This window comes from Pinus tabuliformis, chromosome X, assembly GCF_031772625.1.
Source record: "Pinus tabuliformis cultivar Carrire ecotype Pingquan chromosome X, CPIR1, whole genome shotgun sequence".
Taxonomy (NCBI): domain Eukaryota; kingdom Viridiplantae; phylum Streptophyta; class Pinopsida; order Pinales; family Pinaceae; genus Pinus; species Pinus tabuliformis.
Genome location: NC_142308.1, coordinates 153,649,787 through 153,675,538, shown reverse-complemented (window position 1 = coordinate 153,675,538; position 25,752 = coordinate 153,649,787).

Sequence of the window (25,752 nt, the reverse complement as noted above, 5' to 3'; positions counted from 1 at the left end):
CAAAGGAGTGTACAAGGGTTCCCCCTGTCAAACTGCTCCCCCTGTCATGTGGGATTTTAAGAATCAGTTTAGTGTGATGGTAAAGCAATAAACCCCATGTTTTGACAGAGATGTTCAAATTATTCTCAAGGAAGAGGTTTGTTGAAAATATATGCAATATGTTCCTTGGTATTGATATATTCCAACTTGATGTTTTGTTCAGCCACCTGTTCATGGGGAAAATGATACTTGATTGGTATATGTTTAGTTTTTTAGTGCATCACTAGATTTTTACTGAGACTGATAGCACTTGTGTTATCACAATAGATGGTGATTGGTTGTTTCGTTTCTATGTTGACATCCTTCAAATCTTCCTTCATCCATAGTATTTGTGTACAACAGTCAGTTGCAGTTTTGGCTTGATGGGCCCTGACCCAGGTTCAATGTTAAGAAGCCAATCAAATCCCTACACTACTAGCCCTTTCAGCATCAATCCATGAAGCGCAAACTGAAGTCTCACCTGAAGCAATATGGGGGATGCAGGAACCAAGTTTCTGCACCCTAAGATGGTTGTGATGTCATTCATTCACCCTAACCTTCCTTCACACAAATCGATAAGCCCTTTAGGGCTTATCAAAGTACTTCTCTTATTCATCCTCGAATCCTCTGCGAAAGTCTTCGGTCATCCTTCACAGGCCCTAAATAGATAGTTCAAACACTTACGTGCCCCTGTAATTACTCTTAATTCTCTATATACCCATATTCGCTTAAGTATTGGTTACTTTAACATGAAATTACGGTTATCTTTGCGTAAACATATATCTCTACTTGTGGTCATATAAAATAGAGAAACATATATATTCACGCATCAGAATAGAATTAAAACATAAACCTTGTATTCATCATAACATAATCGTATGCAATGAATAGAAGTAAAATACATAGGTAGTTTCAGAATACTCCTCTTTATTATTGATTCAAATATCTAGTACAGACTTTGACTACCCTAGACACACAGCTGCAAGGGTCCACACACTCAGCTGCGGACTTCTACCCTAGGCCTTTGCGCACTCAACTGCAAAGCCCCTTCCTACGCTAAGACTCTTTGCTCTTAGCTCTCATAGACCCATTACATTCATTAACATCAAGTATTAACTATGAACTCCACTATCTTAGACTCCTCTAAGACCTCCTTTTTTATACAATCCCATGGTCTGCGGACCATGGGTAGATATATAGAGCTGACATGACTTATACAAAAATAAGGGCAGTTAAAACTCTTAGTAACTCTTTACATCTTCCTGCTCAACAACCAAAAAATGCAGAGACTTTACACAAGACTTGGACTTTTAGCCTCAAAACTTGGGCATTTAACCCCAAAATTGACCCTAGGGGACCAATTCCAAACAGGCCCCCAACACAAATCTGGTGACTTGCCCTCGAGTCACTATACTGGCACGGAGATCTTATCGTGAAGACCTCCTAGCTCCACTTGTACCACTGTAACTTCGGTGGTGCGCTGTGCTGCCACCTGCTGCTCCATTGTTGGCCCTGCACCATCTACCTATACCTTCAGCTGCTTTCCCTACAGACTAGCCAGTTTTCCTTCAATGGTGGTTGTGAGCGCATAGGCTTCATCAAGCCAAGGCCCTATTCTGGCCTTGAGGATGCCCTCTTTGCATTTCGTTGTATCCACCTGCTCCTTTAGCACCTTTGCCTCCTGTAGTCTTTCTAGCCTCTGCGTAAGGGTGATAGTGCACATCGTCACTTTGACTTCATCATATCTCTGCTGCAGCTCCCAGGCCTCCATTTCTCCTGCAAATTGGTAACCACTTCAAGCGCCTATGCGAAGAGCATTGTGCACTCCTTCATTGCGCTATCTACAGTGGCTATTGCATCTCTGACAGTGGCCTTGCTCTGCTCCTTTACCTTTGGAGAAGTTGAGGGTTGGTCCCTCAACACAAGTTCTGTGATCTTAAGGTTCAGACCCAACTGAACCTTAGCTAGCTCTAATCTTGCTTCACGCACTCCGACAGCGAGCTTATGAAATCATTCGTCCACTAGTGCATCTTCAGGAATATCTAGCTCGGGGACAAACCTACATGCCTCCTCCACTACCTTGGTAGTGCGCTCATTCTTCCCGGTGATAACCTTAAAGAGCTTGATGGCAGAAGTCTTCTCGGGAAACATTTGGGCATTGTTCGCCTTTTGCTCACTGATAACGTTCAATTCTTGTTGTTCCCGAGCCCGAAGTTCTACGATCACACCATCATGTAGGGTGTGAAGGGCTTCCCTTGGAAGCGTGGCCAAGTATAGCCTGACCTTCTGGAGGGCGCGGATAGTGGCCCAATCATCTTCTACCTCCATGGTTAGTGCTCCATCTGGCAGTCCGATAAACTAGGGGTCGAAGGGGTGACCATTTCTACTCCTTCAACTGTCCTAGGTGCCAAGTTGGTTCACACCATGCTACTTCGACCCACACTAGTATGCACTTGTGATGCCTAGATTTGCAGCTCGCGTAGACCCATCTAAATGGTGCCCAAGGCCTGCTTTTGTTGTTGCTCGAATTGTTGTAGCAGTTCCGCGGTGGCATCCCTCATTGTAGTAACAATGTCATTCAGATCACCTTCTGTCAAGGTGATCAGGTCGAGGTAAGTCTTCCTGGCCTTAGACTTCTTTCGCGACCCTACTTTCTCCAGCTCCCTGTTGTGCTTAATCTAGAATGGAGTAGTTTCCAAGTCCACTCCTCCCTGCCATGTCTGCTATTCCTCCTCCTCTTCTGTTTCTAGGGAAGGCGACTTATGACTCCTGTCAGGGTCGCTCTCCTCTTCTTCCTATGTCTATTTTATGGCAGCGCGCTCTGCCCTAGCTTTTTCCTCAGCCTCCTTCTTCCTCTTTTCTACTATTTTTTCCATCTTCCACTTGGCCTCTTCCTTCTTTCGCTGTGCTACAAACTTGCTATACCCAGCTGTCAAGTCTGAAGCAGTGCGCTAATCTTCTGGCCAACAGTTGAGGACCACTATGATCACGTTGTATGTGGTCAGGTATGGAAGGTCATACCACTTTTATTTAGTATCCTTCTGCGTGCGCATGGAGACTTGGTGGAAGTCTGCCCTGAACTCCACATACTCTGCCAGCTGATCATAAACGGTCGGCGAAAGCCACGGTTTGTGGTTGATGGCCATATGGATATTCATCTCCATCAACATCCAGAAGACCTTGTTTTCCTTAACCCTTTGGGGGCCCTTCATAACCGAGAGTGAAGCGAACTTCACAGCTTCCGATAGGTCCTGTGCGACCAAAGGAAACTGACTATCCTATGGTAACTCCCACATGACCAGCATTATGGATAGTAATAGCCATGCATAGTGAAATGTGTTGCTTTGATCCTACGCCTCTCTGCAATTAGCAAGAAACTTGATGTAGAGGTAGCGTGCCTAGTTAAACTGTACACCCTCCACGCACTAGGCCGCTAAAGACACTACTGGTGCCGGCACTTCATTTACGCGACACTTCCGCATAATCTTGCCTGCCAGGATCTGAGAAGCTACCTTGACCATGGGGTTGGTTATGCTAGTGATGGAGTAGTCACACGACTTCTTTGCGAGCTTAAATTTATCCTTCATTGCTTCGGCAAGGTCGTGCTCACCTGCTTTTCCTCCAAACACCATGGCCAGATTTTCTCCTACGTGCGGTAGCTGAGTGATCCTATGGATCAACATGTTAGTGATCGATAGCGGCTCCTCTAGCCACAAGCACCCATCATGCACCAAGTACAGCAGTTGCTTGATCACTATCATGGTTATGGGCATGCAGTTGTAATGTGGTACCCACGGCATGTTTAATAGACCGGCCTTATCCACCCCATTTACCCACTTTCGTTTCTCCAACGTGGTCACACTAGAGTCTTTGTAGAAGACGTGTTGCATGAGTTGATCTGAGGCTAAGTGGGGAAGCACTCTATATCATCTAAATCCCAATCCTCCAATTTTAACGGGGGCACGCGCCCCAGGCACGGTCCTTAAAAGGCGATTTTTTCTTGAAACAAGGGTGTATGTAGTGTGACCTTGTTCTAATCAATATCCTTTGGAACCTTTGTCTTGCCCCTGAGCGGAGGAATGTACTCGGGCAGCTTAGAGATAGGGTTGGACCCCTCAACGTCAACATCCTCTGCCCCCATGTCAATGGCTTCCTCATCCATAGGGATCTCCTCATCATCCTCTTTAGGTTCAAGGTCAATTAGCTTTCCCTTCTCCTACATGATGGGATTTTCCTTCTACGGGTGCCTTCTGGGTGATGTGTGCATTGGCTGTGGTGCTTTCTACTTATCTTTCCTTGATTTTGGACCCTCTTGGGTCAGTGTAGCCCTTGGCCTATGATTCCTCGGTGATTTAGGCACTTCTATCAGTACTTCGACGCTCTCAACCTCTGGGGTAGCTTCCTCAACTTCCATTTCTACTTCTGGTGTAGTTCCCTCTACTGCCATTGCTTCTCCTTGCACTCAAAGTTTCTATTGGCGCCAACATAATACTGGAAAATAACTCTTGTGTCTCTTTTGGCAACCTCTCAAACACTGAACTTGCTATCAAAGCTTCAAATTTCTCTTTGTTCATGTGCGCCTGAGAGCTCAACACCTCAATTCTCATACTGCCAAGTGTTTTTTGTTGGGCAGCCACCTGTAATTTATAGGCATTTTCATATTCAAATCTGACCTTTCCCCCCAAAATTTGTTCATAAATGTTAGATTGGCAACATATTTTCACAGATATCGCCCTTAAATTCCAACTTAAAGTCCCCCCCCCACCTTCCCCCGCTCCATTTAGTCGTTTTCCCACTATCAATTCATGAACAATGACCATAACGGTCACTTTCTGACTGCCCTGCACAGTCTCTCCTTCAATAGCGCAGCTCCCTGCACATTTTTTCTGACACTGTGACATTCCTTCATTCCGCACAGTCCCCTAATCGCGCAGCTCTTCAACCCAAGCAGTGTAATTTATAGTCTCGTGCCTCCTTTCAACTGCATGGAGCACTAAAACTGTGCTTCCGCCATGTAGTCATCTAGCCAGATCGGTGGTGTATGGATTCAGTTGGCTACCATTCACCCACCTAGGGAATGGTTCCCCATCCAATTTTACCAACTGAACTGCTCCACCATAGATAATCTCCTTGATGACATAGGGCCCTAGCTAATGCATCCGAAATTTTCCTGGAAATTTATCAAACTTGTTGTCATATAATAGAACTAAATCATTTACCTTGAAGGTGCGCAGTTTGATGTGCCGATCGTGCCATGCCTTTTCTCGCTCCTTTTGCACCTATTGATGGAATCTAGCTAGAAATCTATCCTCCTCAATCTTTATTAGTTGCACAAGCCTCTCCTCTAGGGCTTTGCGATCTGCCATTCCTATGAATTCCGCTATGCGTAGACTAGGTACAATGTAGTCCATTAGTATCATAGCTTCCACGCCATAAACCAGTCTGAATGGAATTTGTCCAGTCAACTTTTTGCAAGTCGTTCTATAATATTATAGCATCGCGGGCACGCAAACATCCTAGTCATTTCTTTGAGCATTTCAAATATTTGTGAGCACGCTCTCTGGTATTTTATTAAACTCTTCCACCATCACATTAGCCTGCGGATGATATGGCGTGCTCTTCTAATGGTAGACCTAAAATTTCTCTATCATCATGCTAATCGTCTCATTAATAAAGTGTGTACCACAATCGCTCATTAAAATTTTTGGACATCCAGACCTTGTCAGCACATACTCAAAGATGAATTTGGTTGTTGTCGTGCTTGTATAGTCCTTCACAAGTTGTGTCTTCACCCATCTAGTTAAGTACTCAGTCGCGATGATGATGTACCATGCACCCGTCTTTTCCCTGGAGGCTGAATTGGTCCTACAAAGTCAATCGCCCACTTCTCGAAGGGTTGTAGCGATATCTACAGATTCAGCAACAGCTCATCCCTGCGTGAGGGTCTACCCATCCTTTGGCATGTGTCGCATGCCCTACAATACGCTTTTGAATCCTTATGTAGGGTCGTCCACCATATCCCAGTGCGTAGAATCTTCTGTGTTATTGCTTTTCCTGCATAATGACCTCCAGCGGCTCCGTCATGAGCCTCAACGAGGATGATGTTTCATTAAAACTCTGGCACATAACGTCGCAATATTTCATTTGATCCCATTTTGTACAAGTGCCCTGTAATGACAGAAAAGTCTGCCACGCGCACCACTAGTTCCTTCTTCTGTTGGCTTGTATATCCTTCCAGAGCTGTACCTATCGTCAGGAAGTGTATAATATCTTCAAAGTGGCTATCCATGACGCGTACTACAAAGAGCTGCATGTCGGGTATTCCTTCCTCCAAATTCGTAGGTTCCTCTCCTATTTCAATGCGCGACAGATGATCTGGTCCAACATTCAAGCATCTTGGTTTCACAATAACTTCAAAATCATACTCCTAGAACAACAAAATCCACCTGCATATCTTCCCCCCCCCCAACATAGGCTTGTTGACATGGTATTTCAATGCAAAATGGTCTATATACATCTTAAAATGTCCACCCAATAGATAATGTCTGAACTTTTGGAGCGCGTACACCATAGCTAGTCCTTCGCAATCTGTCATGGAATAATTTTTCTCTACCTTGGACAGCTTCCTACTTGCGTATTCCATAGGATGATCCAAGTCCCCCTCTCTAGCTTGTGTTAGTACTTCTCCCAATGCAATATGTGACTCGTCCACATGCACATGAAACTCCATTGTCCAATCCAGGAAGACTAGGATTGGCGCGGTGACCATTTTCTCCTTTAGCACATCCAAGATATTTAGCATTCTTCATTCCAACAGAATGTAACATCCTTCTTTAACAGTTTTTCCATCGGCGCGGTGATCTAGGCATAACTCTTGATGAATTTCCCATAGTATATTGTATTCCCCAACGTTGTGCGCAGCTGTTTCACACTCCTTGGTGCCTCCAAATTGATTATGACCGCGATCTTCATAGGGTCTACCATCAAGCCTTTTCTGCATACCACATGGCCTAGCAAGATCCCAAAAGGGACACAAAACAAACATTTATTCAGATTGAGCATGATTTGGTACCTCTGACATGTATCTAGCATCAAGCGCAGAATTGCCACATGGTGCTTCACTAGTCCAAACATTGTCCAGACGTCAAAGTATACTTCCAAAAATTTATGAATGAAATCCTTGAACGTCGTGATGACTATGCGCGAAAATATTGTTGGCGCGTTCTTTAGCCCAAAAGGCATCACCGTATACTAAAATCATCCCCATTCAGTCGTGAAGTTCATCTTACTTCTATTCTCCGATGCAATCTTGATTTGATGGTACCCAGACAACCCATCAGTGAACAAATATGCTTCTTGGCCGCCAAAATTATCCAGGACCTCATCGGTGAACGGAGTTGGGAAGGGATCATGCATGCAGGCATCATTCAACTTCCTGAGACCTACGCATATCCTCATTTCTTCCTTCTGCTTCTTTTCCTGAACCACTATTGGGCTTACCCAATGAGATTCTTCCACCAATTCAATAATACATGTCGCGAGCATCTTGTCTAACTCTAAGAAGACCCTTTCTTTATACTTTGGATTGAAGCGGTAAGGTCTTTTCTTCACAGGTTTTGCGTCTAGTTTTAAGGTGATCTTCATGACACCAAGGTCCCCTATTATCCCTTTCAGATCTGAAAACTTCGTGGGGAACAGATTGTGATATTTGCAGAGTAGTTCAGCGACCTCATCTACTGTCGTGTCATCCCAGTAATCCCCAGCCTTTGAAAACTTCGGCTCTACCTCTATGCCAATATTCACCTGCTTGGTTTTGAGTAGCTCAGTTATGTTTGGCTTCTCTAGTTGTGGTCCTTCAACTTCATGGTGTCCTTCAGTCTCTGGAATATTCATCTTCCTCGGGTCTTCGTCTTCTTCTTCCGCTATGACATTGTAACGCTCTAGCGCATGGCTCAGCTGGGTGGTCCAATCAAGTTGAATCAAATATGGAGGATCCTGTGGTATCTTGAAAATTTTCATCTTAACCTCCCGCAATGTTTCGTTGATAGATTCAAATCCATCCTCAAAATTGAATGTCATAAAAAATCCTTGGCGGTAAACATCCCATTCTTTGGTTCCATGGTGGAGTTCTATCTCCAAGTACTAATTCATTGGTATAATATCCAAGGTATGACAAAGCAGATGGACCCATTCTGGTTGAGGCTTCGCTCTGTACACTTCAGTCCAGTTAGCTAAATGGTTGCATGGATCATTTCTCCCATCATATTTTTTGTTAATCGCACCTTCGAATGACCAAATCATACCCTCATCATCCTCCTATATTCGTGTCAATCATCAAAACTATCTTTATGCATACCCCACCACCTTACGGGTGTAGCACGCAACACCCAATCTAATGCCTGGAAGCGATTCTTCTTTGGTACTTCCCTTTCAAATGCATCCAAAAAGTGATCAACATTAGTTAACCCATCATAGTAAGGTATATTTCTTACCTCTAATGATACACATATCAACGTAGATACTTCATGCAGTTGATTTTTCCATTGCTCCTGACAGTGTTAGTGTCTTCACACTTCCATCGGTGATCAAATTGCTCTTTTGCATACATATTAGGTGTCTCATTCGATTAGATGCATTCCTTTAGGTCATGGATCAACTGATGGTAGTGGTTTCATGTTAGTTTCCCTCATGACATCCATCTGCTGACCTGTTTACACATTTTTTTAGTCATTCACAATCATCCTATTTCATTTCATGTATAACAACTAGTCCTATGGTTTAGTCCCATTAGGTCTTAAGGTTTGTCGATTATGCTCAAATAAAGAGGTCAACAGGCACATGAGGGTTCATAAAGTCATAATTTTACTTCTGATATGCTCAATAAATCTTTTTCGTGAAAACAAAGTATTGTTCCATTTTTGTAAAATTTGTAGGTTTTAACCCCGTACAGAAATTACTAGCATACGAATTCTAAAACACAAAAAATAAACAATGCGAGAGCATAACATATAAAACACATATACACAGAGATTTTCCCCTAGATCCAAAAACTAGGACTACCAGCTTGATTTTTCATTATGTTCCTTTTAATGTTACAATACATATTTATACATGCCGAAGCATCCAATACCATGGACTGAAAAACCATCGCGTCCAAAACCATGGACCGAAAACCATCGCATCCAAAAACATGTGCGGAAATCATGCAAAAAACCATAGGTGGGTCCGCCCAACCTAACATAGGGTCCAAAACTAAAATTTTCTGGGGCACTGCCCCAGACCCCATAAAGTGGGGTTACGGGTGCCCCTCAAACTCCCTGTGACCTCGGCCCCTCTAACCCCCGGTTAACTATGTGGGCTAGTCGTGGAAAGAATATAACACAACCCAACATTCTCCCATTTGTTGTTTTCTTTCCACAGGGGGCCACAAGAGAGATTAGTCATTTTTCCAGCCCTAAAACACCCATTGTTTCTCTACACCAAGAGAACTTCTCAGAGCTCACAGATTTTTTCAATACATCTGCAGTATTCTTCAAAGTGTCCACCTTTACCAGCAACACCTTTTTGTCTTCTATCATATCCCTCACAAAGTGATACTGAACATTAATGTGCTTTGTTTTTAAATGATATGCAGGATTCTTTGCCAAGAAAATTGAACTTTGGCTATCACAGTCTATCCTTATAGGTCCTTGTACTAACCCCATACTTGAACAGAATCTCTGCAACCAAACTGCTTCCTTGCTTGCATGAGTGGCTGCCATGTATTTTGCCTCTGTAGTTGATAGTGCCACTACATATTGTTTCTTACTCATCCAACTGACTGCACCTCCAAATAGGTTAAACACATACCCACTTGTAGATCTTCTCTGATCCAGATCTCGATCTTAGTCTGCATCAACAAAGCCATGAATATCCAACATTTTGTCCAATCCTAATCTTCCTTGGTAGCATAAACCATAATCACTAGTGCCATGCAAATACTTGAAAACCCACTTCATTGTTGTCCAGTGCTCCTTCCCTGGTTTTGACATAAACCTGCTCAATACTCCCAGTGCATGGGCAATGTCTGGTCTAGTACAGAACATTGCATAGATCAAGCTACCAACTGCACTTGCATATGGAACACGGGACATGTCCTCTTCCTCTTCTTGTGTCTTGGGACACTGTTTAGAATATAACCTCACACCTACAGGAATAGGAACCTTCACCGGTTTACTATCCTACATATTAAACCTCTATAGTATTGTCTCGACATACTTCCTCTGGTTTAACTAGAGCTTCCTCTTTTCTTGATCTCTTTTAATTTCCATGCCCAAAATATAGTTTACAGCACCAATATCTTTCATGTCGAATTTGGAGGACAATTGGGTCTTCAAATCCTGGATAATTTCTTTGTCATTTCCAACCAGCAACATATCATCCACATACAAGACCAGATAAATTACACAATCACCAATTAATTTAAAATACACACAATCATCTGCTTTGCTTCTGGTGAAGCCAAGTCCCCGTATAAATGTATCAAATTTTGGATACCACATCCTTGGTGACTGTTTTAACCCATATAGAGATTTCTTTAACTTTCATACCATTTTTTTCTTACCCTTCACCGCAAAGCCTTCAGGTTGCTTCATGTATATTTCCTCTTCCAGATCCCCGTGAAGAAATGTTGTCTTCACATCCATCTGTTCTACCCCAAAATCAAAAGCAGCAACAACAGATAAAAGTAATCTAATAGAAGTTACCTTGGAAACAAGAGAAAAAATATCGCTAAAATCAATTCCTGGCACCTGGGGATAACCTTTTGCTACCAACCGAGCTTTGTATTTCTCCACCTTTCCTTCTGCATTTGTCTTCTTCTTGAACACCCATTTGCTGCCAATGGGTTTCTTTCTAGCCAGCAACTCCATCAGATCCCAAGCCTCATTTTTGTGCAAAGATGCCATTTCATCAACCATGTCCTCTTTCCAGAGTTTTCCATCCTCTGAATCTACTGCTTCCTTCACAGTTCTAGGATCATCATGAGTAATAGATAAAGAAAATTTTGAATAGAAAGCAGATGAACTATACCTTTTTGGATGCCTTCTTTCTCAAAATGATCTTCTCACACTCAGAGTTTGTGGCTCTTCATCTTCTGATTCCTCCTCTGCTGTAGAGTCTAATTCTTCCTCCTTAAGCTCAAACTCTATCTTCACAGGTTTCTTTGGTTGGACTTCATGTTTAATAACATCTTTTACCTCTCTAAACACCACATCTCGACTATACACAACCTTCCATGTGACTGGGTTCCAAAGCTTATAACCCTTTAAACCATCCTTATACCCAATAAAGATGCACTTTTCAGATTTACTATCCAACTTGGTTCGTTTCTCCTTTGGAACATGTACATATGCATCACATCCAAATACCCTCAGATGTGAAAGAGAGGGTTTCTTACCAGTCCATACCTCTTGTGGAGTCTTATCCTCCAACACTGATGAAGGTGACCTATTGACCAGGTAACATGCAGTATCCACCACGTCTGCCCAAAATTCCTGTCCTAAACCGGCACCACTGAGCATGCTTCTTGCCATTTCCATCAACGTCTTATTCATTCTTTCTACAACTCCATTTTGCTGAGGTGTATATGGAGTAGTCTTCTGTCATGCTATACCACACTTCTTACAGAATTCTTCAAATTCCTTGCTACAAAACTCTCCACCATTATCTATCCTCAGCACCTTTATCTTCTTCTCTGTCTGATTTTCCACGAGAGCCTTAAATTATTTAAACTTGTCAAAGGCTTCAGATTTCTTCTTAAGGAAATATATCCATGTATCCCTTGAGAAGTCATCTATAAATGATACATAGTACATAGACTTACCTAGTGATGGAACCTTCACAGGTCCAAACACATCACTGTGCACAAGTTCTAATATCTGTTTTTCCCTCTTACTACCAGAGGGGAAACTCACCCGATTCTGCTTCCCATATACGCAATTTTCATAGAAATCAAAATCCAAAGAGCTATTACTCATACCTTCTACCATACCTTTACCATGAAGTATTCGAAGGCCCTTCTCTCCAATATGTCTAAGCCTTTAATGCCACCACATGGTCTTCTCTCCAGAGACCACTAGATTTTCTGCTCCACTTTCAGGAACAACAGAACTGTTGCACCCATCAATAAAAGTGCTACCTTGCAGCTTGTATAGAGTTCCAATTCGAACTCCCCGCATCAATACCAGTGCTCCCCGAACCATTTTGTAGGTATCCTTCTCGAACACTGTTTTTACACCTGCATCATCTAGCTTGCTTACAGAAATCAGATTTCTGGCAGAACACCCGGAAGTGTTCTAACCCTTCCACCTTGCAACTTCAACTTTACTTCTTTGCGACCAATGATTCTAGCCTTCCTATCATTCCCTAAGAATATTTCACCACCATAGTATTTCTCATACTCACAGAACCACTCTCTATGGAGAGTGAAAGGATGCACCTAAGTCAATCAACCATGCCTCATGATCTGCATGTGTACTTGCAGAAGCCAAGTACACATCCCCACCTTCATCTGAGGAGGTTTTCACCTCTACATAAGGAGCATCATCAGATCCCTTTCCTTTATCAGGAGCTTTAGATTTACAGTCCCTTTTGTAGTGCCCTTCCTTTCCGCATTTCCAACACACCACCTTTACAGGTTTTCTTGGAGATTTAGATCTCCCTCTAGATTTAGATCTCCCACTCGATGACTTATTTTTGTTTCTATTCTAGGACCTTCCTCATACAAACAAGGCATCACCATTCTGGCTCTCCATATTTTTCCATCTCATCTCCTTCGTTAGTAAGGATGAGACTATTTCATCAAACTGCAAGGCAGTTGGATTGCTACCTATTGCAATAACCAGACTATCCCACGAATTTGGTAGAGAACACAAAAAAATGATGCACTTATCTTCATCTGAAATTTTAATATCAGCAGATGCTAAGTGACTTACCACAGTATTAAATGTGTTCAGATTCTTTGTCACCAAGTCTCAATCTTTCATGCTCAAGTTATACAGCTTTTTCCGCAGGAACAATTTATTCACCAGAGACTTAGATTGGTACAAAGTCCCTAACTTTTCCCACAAAGCCTTCGCTATAGCTTCCCCTGATACATTCAGCAATACTGAATCTGAGACACACAATCATATTGTGCTCTTTTCCTTCTGATCCAACTTCTTCCATTCTTCTTCGGACACTCCCATTGGTTTAGTACCTAGATCTACCGCGATCCACTGATCTTTATCCACCAATAGATCCTCCATATTGAGTTTCCACAACTCAAAACTCTGACCATTAAATTTCTCGATCTCTATCTTTCCACTGCTGGCCATCTTCTTCCACCACCAGAATCGATCTCGCAAATGTCCCACTGAATAGGGTCTACCACAGGCCCGAGCAAAATCCCTTAGCAACAAAGGCATCCCCTTAAAGCCAAAATTGCTCCGATACCAAATGTAGGTTTTAACCCCGTACAGAAATTACCTGCATACAAATTCTAAAACACAGAAAATAAACAATGCAAGAGCATAACACATAAAACACATATACACAGAGATTTTCCCCTAGATCCAAAAACTGGGACTAGCAGCTTGATTTTTCATTATGTTGCTTTTAATGTTACAATACATATTTATACATGTCAAAGCATCCAATACCATGGACCTAAAAACCATCACGTCCAAAACCATGGACCGAAAACCATAGCATCCAAAAACATGTGCAAAAATCATGCACAAAACCATAGGTGGGTCCGCCCAACCTAACATAGGGTCCAAAACCAAAATTTCTGGGGCATTTCCCTAGATCCCACAAAGTGGGGTTACGGCTGCCACTCAAACCCCCTGTGACCTCCCCCCCTCTAATCCCCAGGTAACTACGTGGGCTAGTCGTGGAAAGAATATAACACAAACCAACAAAATTTCATGTAATTTAATTATTTCTATATGTAATAAGCACTCAGCAGCTGTTCCTAGTCACCTTGCCAACACCTGCCACTGCGAAAACAAAAGCATCAAGACATCAGCCCATCAAATTTCCAAGAGAAAGGGTGAAACTTCAAACTAAAAAATAGAGTTTTTGAAAAAGTGACTAAGATTTTAGAAAAGTGGGTTGAAAATGAAAAAAATTAAAGTGTATGGTTAATAAAGCAAATTCATGATAGCAAGCCATTCCATTGGGCAAAAAGTCAAGTGAAGAGCCAAAATTTCGTTTCGAAGGAAGATTGAGAAAAGGAGGAAGAAAACTCGAAATTTGCAGAAAGTTTTCCCGGCGCTGCACATCAGAGGGTCGACACTGTGCATCAGAGGGGCGATGTGCATCAGACAACTTTTCCCTGTGTAAAAATACACTGGCACTACGCATCAGGCAGGCACTGCGCATTGGGCTCAGTGCACTGCGCATTGGCCAGTGAGGTTTCAAAACCACACAAATTCATCTCAAATCTTCCCAAATGCTGCATTCACCTCCTAACAAGTAAGTGTTCATATATCCTAAGCTTAAATAGGTTTTTTCATGTTTTTTTCATGAGTTTTGCTTCCTAAAGGTCAAACCCTAGCTTGCCTCCATACCCTATTTCACATCATTGCAAAACCACGATCCCTTGTCCCTTTTCCAAATTCCATTGCACTAAAACTACCCCTTGATTCTATTTTCCCTTTCCCTTTTTCCCTAAGAAACTAACCCCCTTTATTAAACCCTAAGTCCCTCATAAATTAAAACCCTAGCTCCCCAAATCCTTCCCTTCATTCCCCTACCTCATCTCATTACTATTGTTCCATTTACAAAATCTCTTCATACTCACCTTTTATTCCCACCTATTATCCATTATTCACCATATCTTCACTATATCCATTATTCTCATAGAGACAAGCATGGAAAGAAGCAGTGAATCAGATTTTGAAGAAGACCCACTTAGTGATAGCTCAAGGAAAAGAAATGTGCAGTCCAGGAAGCCTCACAAAGGTGGAAAAATCATCAAGGAGGAACCTATCAACATGAATGAACTCCTTGCTTTCCCACTAGCCACCACATGTTTCAGATATCAGTCCTATTTTAAGTTTTGTGAAATGGTTGAGAGGGTCAAATTTCACCATGAGTTAGCAAGGTAGTTTGTGATAAACATGGATAACAATATGGTACATCTTGTTGGGGTAAACTTCACTCTTTCACCAACTATCATTGCATAGGCCACAAGAATTCCAAATGTAGGGGAAAAGTGGAACAAAAAGCAAAATATTAGTATGCAGCATTATGAGCCTTATATCAAGTCCAAGTAACATGGCAAACTCAGCAGGGTGTTTCCTTTTAAATTCCTGGAAGACCGCTATGTTCCACTCATGAAACTTATCATTAAATACTTTACATGTGAGGGTAGGTTCTCCAGACTTTATGCCTACCACATCAGATTGCTCATGCACTTCACCAGGGTCAGAATGATGAGCATCCCTTATTTCATATGCAAAAACATAGAGAGGATGACAGTGATTGCAAAAATAAAACCATATCCACAGCAACTCAATAGCATTTATCATTTTTCTGTCATCAAAATTATTGTTTTGCATCAACTCACTCAGTTTGGAATGCCATGGGAAAATTTCATTGCCCATGAGTGCTTCAAGGGGCCTCAAATATTTTCAGATCCCCAAGAGGAAGGTGAACCTTCTGGGCAACAAAAGGAGCCTGAAAATAAAACAGAGGAGGTTCCTGTGTTTGTCACCTATGAAAGAGGCACTAGGATGCTCTTTGCAGCTGCCAAGCGAGTACTATCTCCACCGAGGGTGGAAGGGGTCTCGTTTTCTTCACCAGACCACAGGCAAATGCTATCTTCACCAGGGTTGAAAGGGGCTTTGCCTTCTTCTCCAGCTATACAGGTTGGCCACAGTCAAAGAGCAAAGACAAAGGGAAGCAAAGGATGCATGAGGAGAGCCCTCCTAAAGGGCAAGATAGAGAGTTTATTTTGATTGAGGAAGATGTTACTGATTTGGGCTCTCAAAGCTCAAGACTCAAGGACATGATTATCAAAGAGAAGGAAGTTGAAATACAAGCCTTATCACTTAAACTTGAGAGGGCCAAATGGATCATCAACTTTCTTGAGCAGGAAAACAAACAGTTGACAGATAAGCAAGCTATTATGGAGTTGCAAATGATTAGGGAAGATAGGCAAGAGGCAAAGAAAGAAAAGATCGAGATGACCTCCCTTGAGCAAGAAATTGAGAATGACCGAGAGACATGGTTGGAAAGGGTGAACATTCACCTTGAGAAGTTGCTTGAGAAAGCCAACAAAGAGAAGAAAATGTTGCGCCATATGGCCTATCATTACTTAACTCAGAACAAGATTTGCAAAACAAGGGTAAAGAGGCTAAAAGCTAAGTTAAGGAGAGCCTTGAGGGCCAAGAAAGAACATGATAAACTCAAAATCTTGGCTGAAGCTTCATTAGCTCAGCAAAGCACTTAATGAGGTTGTAAATTTGAGGAAATTTTGGAAAGTTTTTGTCATTTTGCATTTTTGAAATTAGAAACACAGGAAATTTTGTGGCATTGTGTGCATTGAATTGGTGCATCCTCTTGAAAAATGGCTTATAGATTTGGATTCAGCATCAAAAAATAAGAAAACCTAGAAATTTTCATCAATTTTGGAGAAGATCTGGGCCACCAAAAGGGCAAAAAAACACTCCAAAAATGCCCTCTCTGCCACTTTTTGGACCGACAGGAAGCAGTCTTGGGAGAATTGATGTTTGAAGGCTCAAATCAACTCCAAATTAGAAAATTCAAAGTGTTCCAGAAACTAGATAGGCAGGGATTTCCAACAAGCCATCTTGGGCCTGATTTTGGTAAGTGGAAGGCCTCCAAAATCTTCCCTAAAATGGCACTACGCATCAGGCTTAGGGCGCTGCGCATCAAGCAGATTTTGTCAATTTTGCCTAAAACTCAAAATTTCGCCCAGTTTCTTCAGTGGTTGACTTTTCTTCTTGTTTAGGCAAATGTATGCATGTTAAATGATGTATTTGATGTAAGTATAGATGAAAATCACCTCATAGGGTAGATACATCAAGTTCCAAGTGGATTTGAGCTATAATGAATTGGTTTCCTAAGTTTTAGAGGCAAGCTGTTCTACTGCCTACTTTTGTGTTCCTAGTTTAGATATGGTTGAAACCACCCTTTTCTCATGGATTCGACCCTGATAGCTAGCATGAGTGGTTTCCTTGCCTATATTATGTAATTTCTTAGTCATTTGTAAAGGTTGGACTCTTGTGGAAGCTCTGAGCTCTATTGTATATCTCTACAACAGTTTGGCAAGGAATAAAAACAGGTTTTGTAGCTATTTTTGTGGGATTCTTGTGATACTGTGTTTTTGTATTGTTTCTTCTTCTGTAATAAGTTATTATTATGTGTTATATGTTTCAAAACCTTTTCCATTCTTCTTAATTAAATGAATCAAGAGAAATAGGCAAAATACATTGATATCAGTGCTTTTCCTTGGGAATGCATTTAGTTTTTAATGTTTTCAGCAGTCTGAAGAGGATTCATGGTCTTTGCATGCCCTCCTCAGCCCCTTAGCATTCTAAATCAACCATCTCATTCAATTCCAAGTGTATAAACACTTATATATCTCGCCCCACAGAACATGTCTACAAATCTGACTTGATTTCCCAGACCCAAGCTGCCTGCTCCATTTGATCCGAAAACCAACCATCAAAATAAACCAAAAAGCATAGGGCTACTATAACTAGCCTAAAATCTAATTTCAATTCAGTCATCTCAAGTTGTAATAGTAGTCATCCTAATTGAGATTGACAAGGAGAGGGCCCTCTCCCGACCTGGTAGGGCTAGCTACCAAGTGTGGTTTGTGGTTATCCTAGGATTGCCTCCCTTCAACCTGAGGTTGATCTAGGCTCTAACAGCTCCAGTTCTTCATCTGAATTTGATGAGCAGAAGCTCTCACGGTCCCATGCAATACGTCAATCTGCTATCACATTCACCGAATCCTAATCTCGCACCGTTATCTTGTAAATCTAGTCCAAGTTGTCATCACTTTCATAATCGCGGACCAGTTCAATATAGTGCAGTCCTTCTGTAGGGTCCAATCGCACCACTACGTGGAGCTAATTCTTCTCAAATATCATCTTTCACTTCTTGAGGTTGATTACCCCATTCATGTCAGTGGCCCAATCGATCCCAAGGAGCGAGGTAGGGATTGTTGTCATCCACAATCTCTATCACTTCAAAATTCGCTAGTGTGCTCGTGCCTTCGATATCAACTGTTACCCCCTGCAACCTCCCCATTGGGATGATTTTTTGTTGATTTTCCATCCTTAACTAAATCGGAGACCATTATAGTGTAGGTCTCCCCATTCTTTCAAATGTCTGTTTCAGAAAAATATTCACATCAGACACTAGGTCCAAGATAACCTGGTCTATTTCATATTCTCCTATCTATGTGGTGAGTCTCATCTCATGTCTAGTCCTTGCCTTATGCTTACAAAGATTTCTGACTATGTGGAGTTCGTCAGTAGCGTTTTCCTTGCCAACACACCTATTGATCAGTTCGTGCAGTCCCTTCACAGCCTTACTATCACAAAGAGATTTCATGCATGTCTCCAAGAACGTGGTAATCATGGATGGGTCCATTTCTTCGACCAGCTTCTCCTAACTCCATAAGGTAGAGGCCTCAGCGAAACTTTTCTTTTCTTCCATAAATGTTTCTTTTGCACGTTCTATATCAAACCAGGTCTCCTTTTCTAGTGCTTTGTAGAACCACTCACCTTCTTCGGGTTGCTTCCCCTTATCCTCACCAATCGCCACTCCACTCCGCAGCACAATATTTACCTTGGGGTCTTCCTCGCGAGGCTTAGCCCTCATCATCTACAAGTTTTGAGTCAGTTTCTGAGGTTGCGCCCCCTTCTCAAGTATCTTGGCTAACGATATAGGGAAATCCTTCGTCGCATGGTCAAACTAAGTACAATAGCGACATGATAGTTGCATCAGATTCAGGCAGTCTCATGCGTAGTGTCCTGGTCCTCCACAATTGTAATAGATAATCTTCCCTTGACCTCTACTAGGTCCTCCTCCACCTCGGCCTCGGTCGCACCCCTGATACTTGCCTCACGCTCCTCTAGTGCCTTGGTCCGGGGGTCGTGTTTCTGCCTACACCATGTATGCATGTGTCCTATCCATCATTAATTCGTAACTTCAGCAATCGCGCTCATCATGACTCACGGATTGACAAAAGTTGCAGAAGAGTTGTTGCGGTGTTTGTATGAATTTCTGTAGCAAATGGAAATTGTATGTCGCATGTTTCCCAGCTACCTGACAAATAGCACACCATAGTGTGGGCCCTGTACTTGGTCCTGCTACAGCTTCCAACCTCAGAGGCATTGTTCCCCCTGATGCAACATAATTTTCGAAAATAGGACAGTGATCTTTGTCATGCCCCTGACTTTTTCACTTTAGGCACCACACTTCTTCGCGCGCCTCTAGTCGAGCTGTTCTATCTTTCTTCAGACTTTGCATTTCGAGGCAAAGGTTCTGCAACTATGTGTGAATCTGCTGAACCCCCATATTAGCATCCTGCATTGGTGTCTTGTGCAATCTCATCATGATTTCTAGAGCTTCTGCCTTGGTCCCTATCTTCTGTTGTGATAGTGCAACCCTTAGGTGAGGCAGGAGCGAGGCCACCAACCATTCGCGGTGCTACCCATCAATTAGATTCGTGTTGGCTTCACAAATTGTACACTTTAATATTTGATCCAAATCCTAGGGCATTTCTCCAAGCTTCATCATGATCTCCTTGAATCCCACAATTGATTGCACCTTAGACTTAGGTCTATTAAATTCCTTATTCAGCGCAATCTGGATATCGGCCAACGTAGACGTCGGGTTATCAGTGCAATACTTAATGTACCAAGTTAGTGCACAGTCCTGCAAAGCACTAAGCAATGTGCCTTTCTTCATTTGATCATTTGTGATACCCTGAGCTTCCCACACAGCCTTCGTGACGAACCAAAACTGGTCTAGATCTTCATTTCCTACACCCTTGAACACAGGTAGCTTTACAGAGTTTGCCATGTTGAATGGTGGTAGAGGTGGTGGTGGTGTGGGTGAGGGGGTAAGCAGTGGAGGTGAGGATGGACACGGTGTGGATGGATGTGGTGAGGATGGAGATGGTGTAGGTATTTGCAGGAATCCCTGTCTTATCAACTGAATAGCACTCAGCGGAGAAGCTTGTGCTTCTCCATCGTTTTCACTCAGAGGAGGCTCAATCAGTGGGCTATATTCAGGGCCTTTTCTTCCTCTGTCCCTAAAATTCCTTCCATTTCACGTAGCCCCAAACATCAAGGTAAGTTCATAACCCACTTTTCACACAAAAGAATATTAATCCAAGTACTTAATGATTTCAAATACTCACCTCGCGACCCCTTGAAGAAGCGACGCTCTGCTTCGTTGTAACTGACCGAAGTATCAACACGTGAACTCTGTCACAAACCCTCCTATGATACGATCAAGCCAATAATCGACAGTGTGTGCAATCTTATCTTCAAAGGCTTCCAATTTCCGCACTAACTCCGGGGTCAAGACAATCGGACCGCCAAGCCTCCACCTCCCTTGGCCGTCTACCAACTTCGTGATCCACTCGTATAATTCAACCGGGAAGGAACAAAAGAACATCTCGTTATTGGCTTGTATGGGCCTGACCCAGGTTCAAAGGTGATTTAGCCAAGAAAATCTCGGTACTACTAGCCCTTTTGGCAACAATCCGCGGAGCGCGGACTGAGGTCTCACCCGAAGTATTATGGGAGGGTGCTAGAACCAGGTTTCCACACACTGGGAATGTCTGATGGGCCTTTGAAGGTCCGTGGTCTGACCCATTGCTACGCGCACTTGCTATTCCTTCGCAACCTATGGTGCTACTTCTGCGTAGACCTATTCGGGGCGTAACCCGTAGAATACCCAAGTTCCCTTCTATCTAGTCTGTCATTATCTGATTACTTAACTTGTTTATGCAAGACTAAGGATTATTACAGCATATCCATCAATCATGTCAGTGCGTGTGATAAATAAAATAGTATAAACATAAAGAAGGCAGTGCACATCAATTACACAAAAATATGAATCAACTTCTCTTTATTAATCTTCAATCCCGATTACATACTCGACACCGCCCTGCGCACTCAACTGCAGGGTTTTTCACACCCATCTGTAGACTCTACTAGGCCTCTGTGCACTCAGCTGCAGAGCCTCTTCCTACTATTATGACCCAATACACTTAGAATCCTACTCTAAGTTCAAACCATTCCTATTCTTCTCTCTTCACTCTTAACTATCTTTACAACTTAGAGCCTCGCTCAATTTATACAATCTCATGGTCCACAGACCATGGGTAGGCCGACATGACTTTACATTACATTACATTGCTTTAGGGAAGACAACCCTATGACTTGACCTCTACTTCGCACTCCGTGCCCGCAATTCGCGGAGTCTTACAAAACCTTTGACGAAAACTTGGGCTTTCAGCCCCAAAACATCCTGTGGGGGGATTCCATGCCCAACACTCATGTATCTCTGTGTACAAATTTCTGTCCAACCACTATTCTTTCGTCAATCGCAGATTCCTGTTTTCTTATGCCGCGAATTCGTGGATCTTTCTATCCAACCAGCCCTCAATCTCCTTCTTAGTTGGATTCCAATGATTCGACATCACACATCTCATTATGTAGATCCCGGTCTCGGTAAAGGAACCATTTTTTGGCTTGATGGGCCCTAACCTAGGTTCAACGTTAAGTAGCCAAGCAAATCCCTACACTACTGACCCTTTTGGCATCAATCCGCAGAGCACGGACTAAAGTCTCACCTGAAGCAATATGGGGGGATGCAAGAACCAAGTTTCCACACCCTAAGATAGTTGTGATGTCGGTTATTCGCCCCATCCTTCCTTCACACGGATCTATAAGCCCTTTAGGGCTTATCAAAGTACTTCTCTTATTCATCCTCAAATCCTTCGTGAAAGTTCTAGTCGTCCTTCACGAGCCCTAAATAGATAGATTAGGCACTTACGCACCCCTGTAAGTACTCTTACTTCTGTAGCTACCCAGATTAAATTAAGTATTGGTTACTTTAACATGAAATTATGGTTATCTTCGCATAAACATATACCTCTACTTGTGGTCATATAAAATAGAGAGACATATAGATTTGCGCATCAGAATAGCATTAAAACATAAACCCAATATTCATCATAACATAATTGCATGCAATGAATAGAAGTAAAATACACAGGTAATTTCAAAATATTCCTCTTTATTATTGATTCAAATATCCAGTATAGACTCTGACTACCCTGTGCACATAGCTACAGGGGTCTATGCACTCAGCTATGAACTTCTACCCTAGGCCTTTGCGCACTTAGCTACAGAGCCTCTTCCTACGCTAAAACTCTTCACTCTTAGCTCTCACAAACCCATTACATTCATTATCATCAAGTATCAACTATGAACTCCACTATATTAGACTCCTCCAAGACCTCCTTTTTATACAAGCCCATGGTCCGCAGACCATGGGTAGATCTCTAGAGCCGACATGACTTATACAAAAGAAGGGAAGAAAACCTTTAGTAACTCTTTACATCCTCGCACTCCACGACCATAAAATGTGGAGACTTTACATAAGATTTGGGCTTTTAGCCCCAAAAATTGGGCTGTTAAATCCAAAATTGACCCTAGGGGACCTGTTCCCAACATACAACTATATATTCAGCTTCAACTGTAGAGAGAGATATAGATGATTTTTTTTATTGAGCCAAGCTACCAGGAAATCTCCCATAAAAAATGCATTTACACTGGTGCTTTTACGATCATCCATGCTTCTAGCCCAATCAACATTGGTATAAGTTGTCACTATAGTATTTGTGCTTTTGGGATACCAAAGACCAAAGTCAGGAGTTCCTTTCAAGTATCTGAGAATTGATTCCATATCCAATATGTGGGATTGCTTAGGAGCTGATTGAAATCTTCCCACCATTCCCACTGCTTGCATAATGTCAGGCCTTGTAGCAGTTAAGTATAAGAGAGTTCCAATTATTGACATGTAAAGAGTTGCATCTACCGATGGGGGTTCATCATATTTTCTTAATTTGTAGTTTGTGGTCATCGATGTGCTCATAGGTGCACATTCTTCCATTCCATATTTTTTAAGCATGTCTTTGAGATATTTTGTTTAAGAGATAAAAATACCTTATGTGGTTTGCGATACTTGTAGTCCAAGGAAGTAGGATATCTCACCAATCATTGACATTTTGAATTCTTTTGACATATTTTGAGCAAACTCATGGCTCATTTCATCATTATTGCTAGTAAAAATCATATCATCAACATAGACAAGGGTGATTAGTAATTTATCCTCATCCATATTCATGTAGAGATTACTTCCTGCCACCCCCTTTTTGAAGTTTTGTTGTTGTAGATAGTGATTCAATCTTGTGTACCATGCTCTAGGAGCTTGTTTCAAACCATATAATGCCTTTTTCAACTTACATACAAATTCTTTTCCTTCTGTTAGATCAAAACCTTTAGGTTGCTCCATGTAGACTTCTTCCTTGAGTTCCCCATTCAGAAATGTTGATTTTATGTCCATTTGATATACTTTGAATCCTTTTGAGCATGAAAATTCCAAGAACATCCTTATAGCTTCCATACAAGCTACCGGTGCAAAGGTTTCTTCAAAATCGATTCCTTCAATTTGTGAATAACCTTTACAAACAAGTCTTGCCTTATTTCTGATGATTTTTCCATCTTCATTCATTTTTTTTTTGAACACCCACCTAGTTCCAATTATATTTTTATCCTTTGGACAAGGTACCAGCTCCCATGTCTCATTTTTCTCGATTTGAGACATTTATTCTTCCATGGATTTCACCCAATGAGGATCCTTGCTTGAGTAAAAGTTTCTGGTTCTATCATAGATAGGAGAGCAACATCATTTCTCTTTGGTGTACCTGTCATCGTTCTTCGGGTTTGTATTCCTTCATCTACATTTCCAATAATCTGCTCTTCCAAGTGATGTTTTTGGAGGAATTTCACTTTTGAAGGAGTTTGAGATGATTCTTTTTGTTTTTGTTTTTCTTGATCTTTTTCTTCATTTTCAAGTTCTTATTTTCTTTCTTCAATAAAGGGGTCAACTTCATGATCTTTAATTTTCTTTTCTGGAAGCCCTTCATCAATCTTCACATCAATACTTTCCACTATTTTCCGTAGTCGATTATTGTAGCACTTGTAAGATTTAATTTTGGTAGAATATCCAAGAAATATTCCTTCATCAACCTAAGAATCAAATTTTCCTGGTGAGGCATCATTGATCTTTATGAAGCATGTGCCTCGAAAAATCTTGAAGTATTTTACTAAAGCAGGTCTTACTTTCCATAATTCATAAGGATTCTTCTCATTATTTGGTCTTAGTTGAGTTTGATTCAAGGTATAAACTATTGTCTCGATTGCTTCCTTCCAAAATTTTGGCTACAAGTCAGCTGCTAGTAACATAGTTCCTGCCATTTCCTAAATAGTTCGGTTTCTCCTTTCAACTACCCCATTTTTCTTAGGTGTTCTAGTAGCGGAGAGCTCTCTTTCGATTCCATGTTCTTTACATAATTCATCAAAATATTTTGAAGTGAATTCTCCTCCTGTATCTGTCCTAAAACATTTAATTTTGGAGTCCTTTTCATTTTCTACAAGAGATTTAAGATTCTTAAAACATTCAAATGCTTCAAATTTATATTTTATGAAATATACCCACATCATTCTAGTATAGTCATCAACAATTTAAAGCAAAATACCTTTCTCCTTGGAGTGTTGGAGTTCTAGTTGGCCCACATAAATCTGCATGAATGATCTCTAGAGTTTTTGATGTGGAGAACTCCTTAGTCTTGTGGATGGTTCTATTTTGCTTGCCATGTTGACATGGGCCACATACAAATGGATCTAGTTTGGACATCTTTGGAATGTCCCTTACTGCATTGATTTTGTTGATATTGATCATGTTATCAAAACTTGTATGCCCCAGTCACTTATGCAACAACCAGCTTTCATATGTTTGACTTAGATAACATTTATCTTCTTGAATTTTGTTCAAACTGTAGAAGTTATCTAATGTTCTAACTCCTTTCGCCACAAGTTCTCCTGAGAAAGAGTTCATTATTTCACAATTTTTAGTGTTGAAGACAACACTATGTCCTTAATCACATATTTGGCTAACACTCAAGAGATTTTGTTTGAGCCCATCTACCAGCAAAGCATTTTGAGCCTTTCATTTTCCATTAATAAGGGTAACGATTCATTTTCCAACAATTTTGGCAGACCCACTCCCAAAGGATACATTTCCTTCCTTTTTGTTTAATGAGACAAACCTCCTTTTGTCACTTGTCATATGTCTAGAGCACCCACTATCCACAAACCAAATATTTTCCTCACTGTGAGCACATAGAGCTAGACCACATTTATCCATATTGGGATTTTCATCTTTTGCTTCTCTATTTTTGAGGGGGAAATTTTGTTCGCTATGTCCATTATCATTACATAATGAGAAAATTGGATCAAATTTGGCCAAAGGATCAAAAGAGTTGAGGATCTTGATTTTTCCTTCCCCTTTGAGACTACATGGCTTGTTTGTCTCATCCTTCAATCTTGGTGCTTCATTCTTACAAGCCATACAATGTTTAGCTTAATG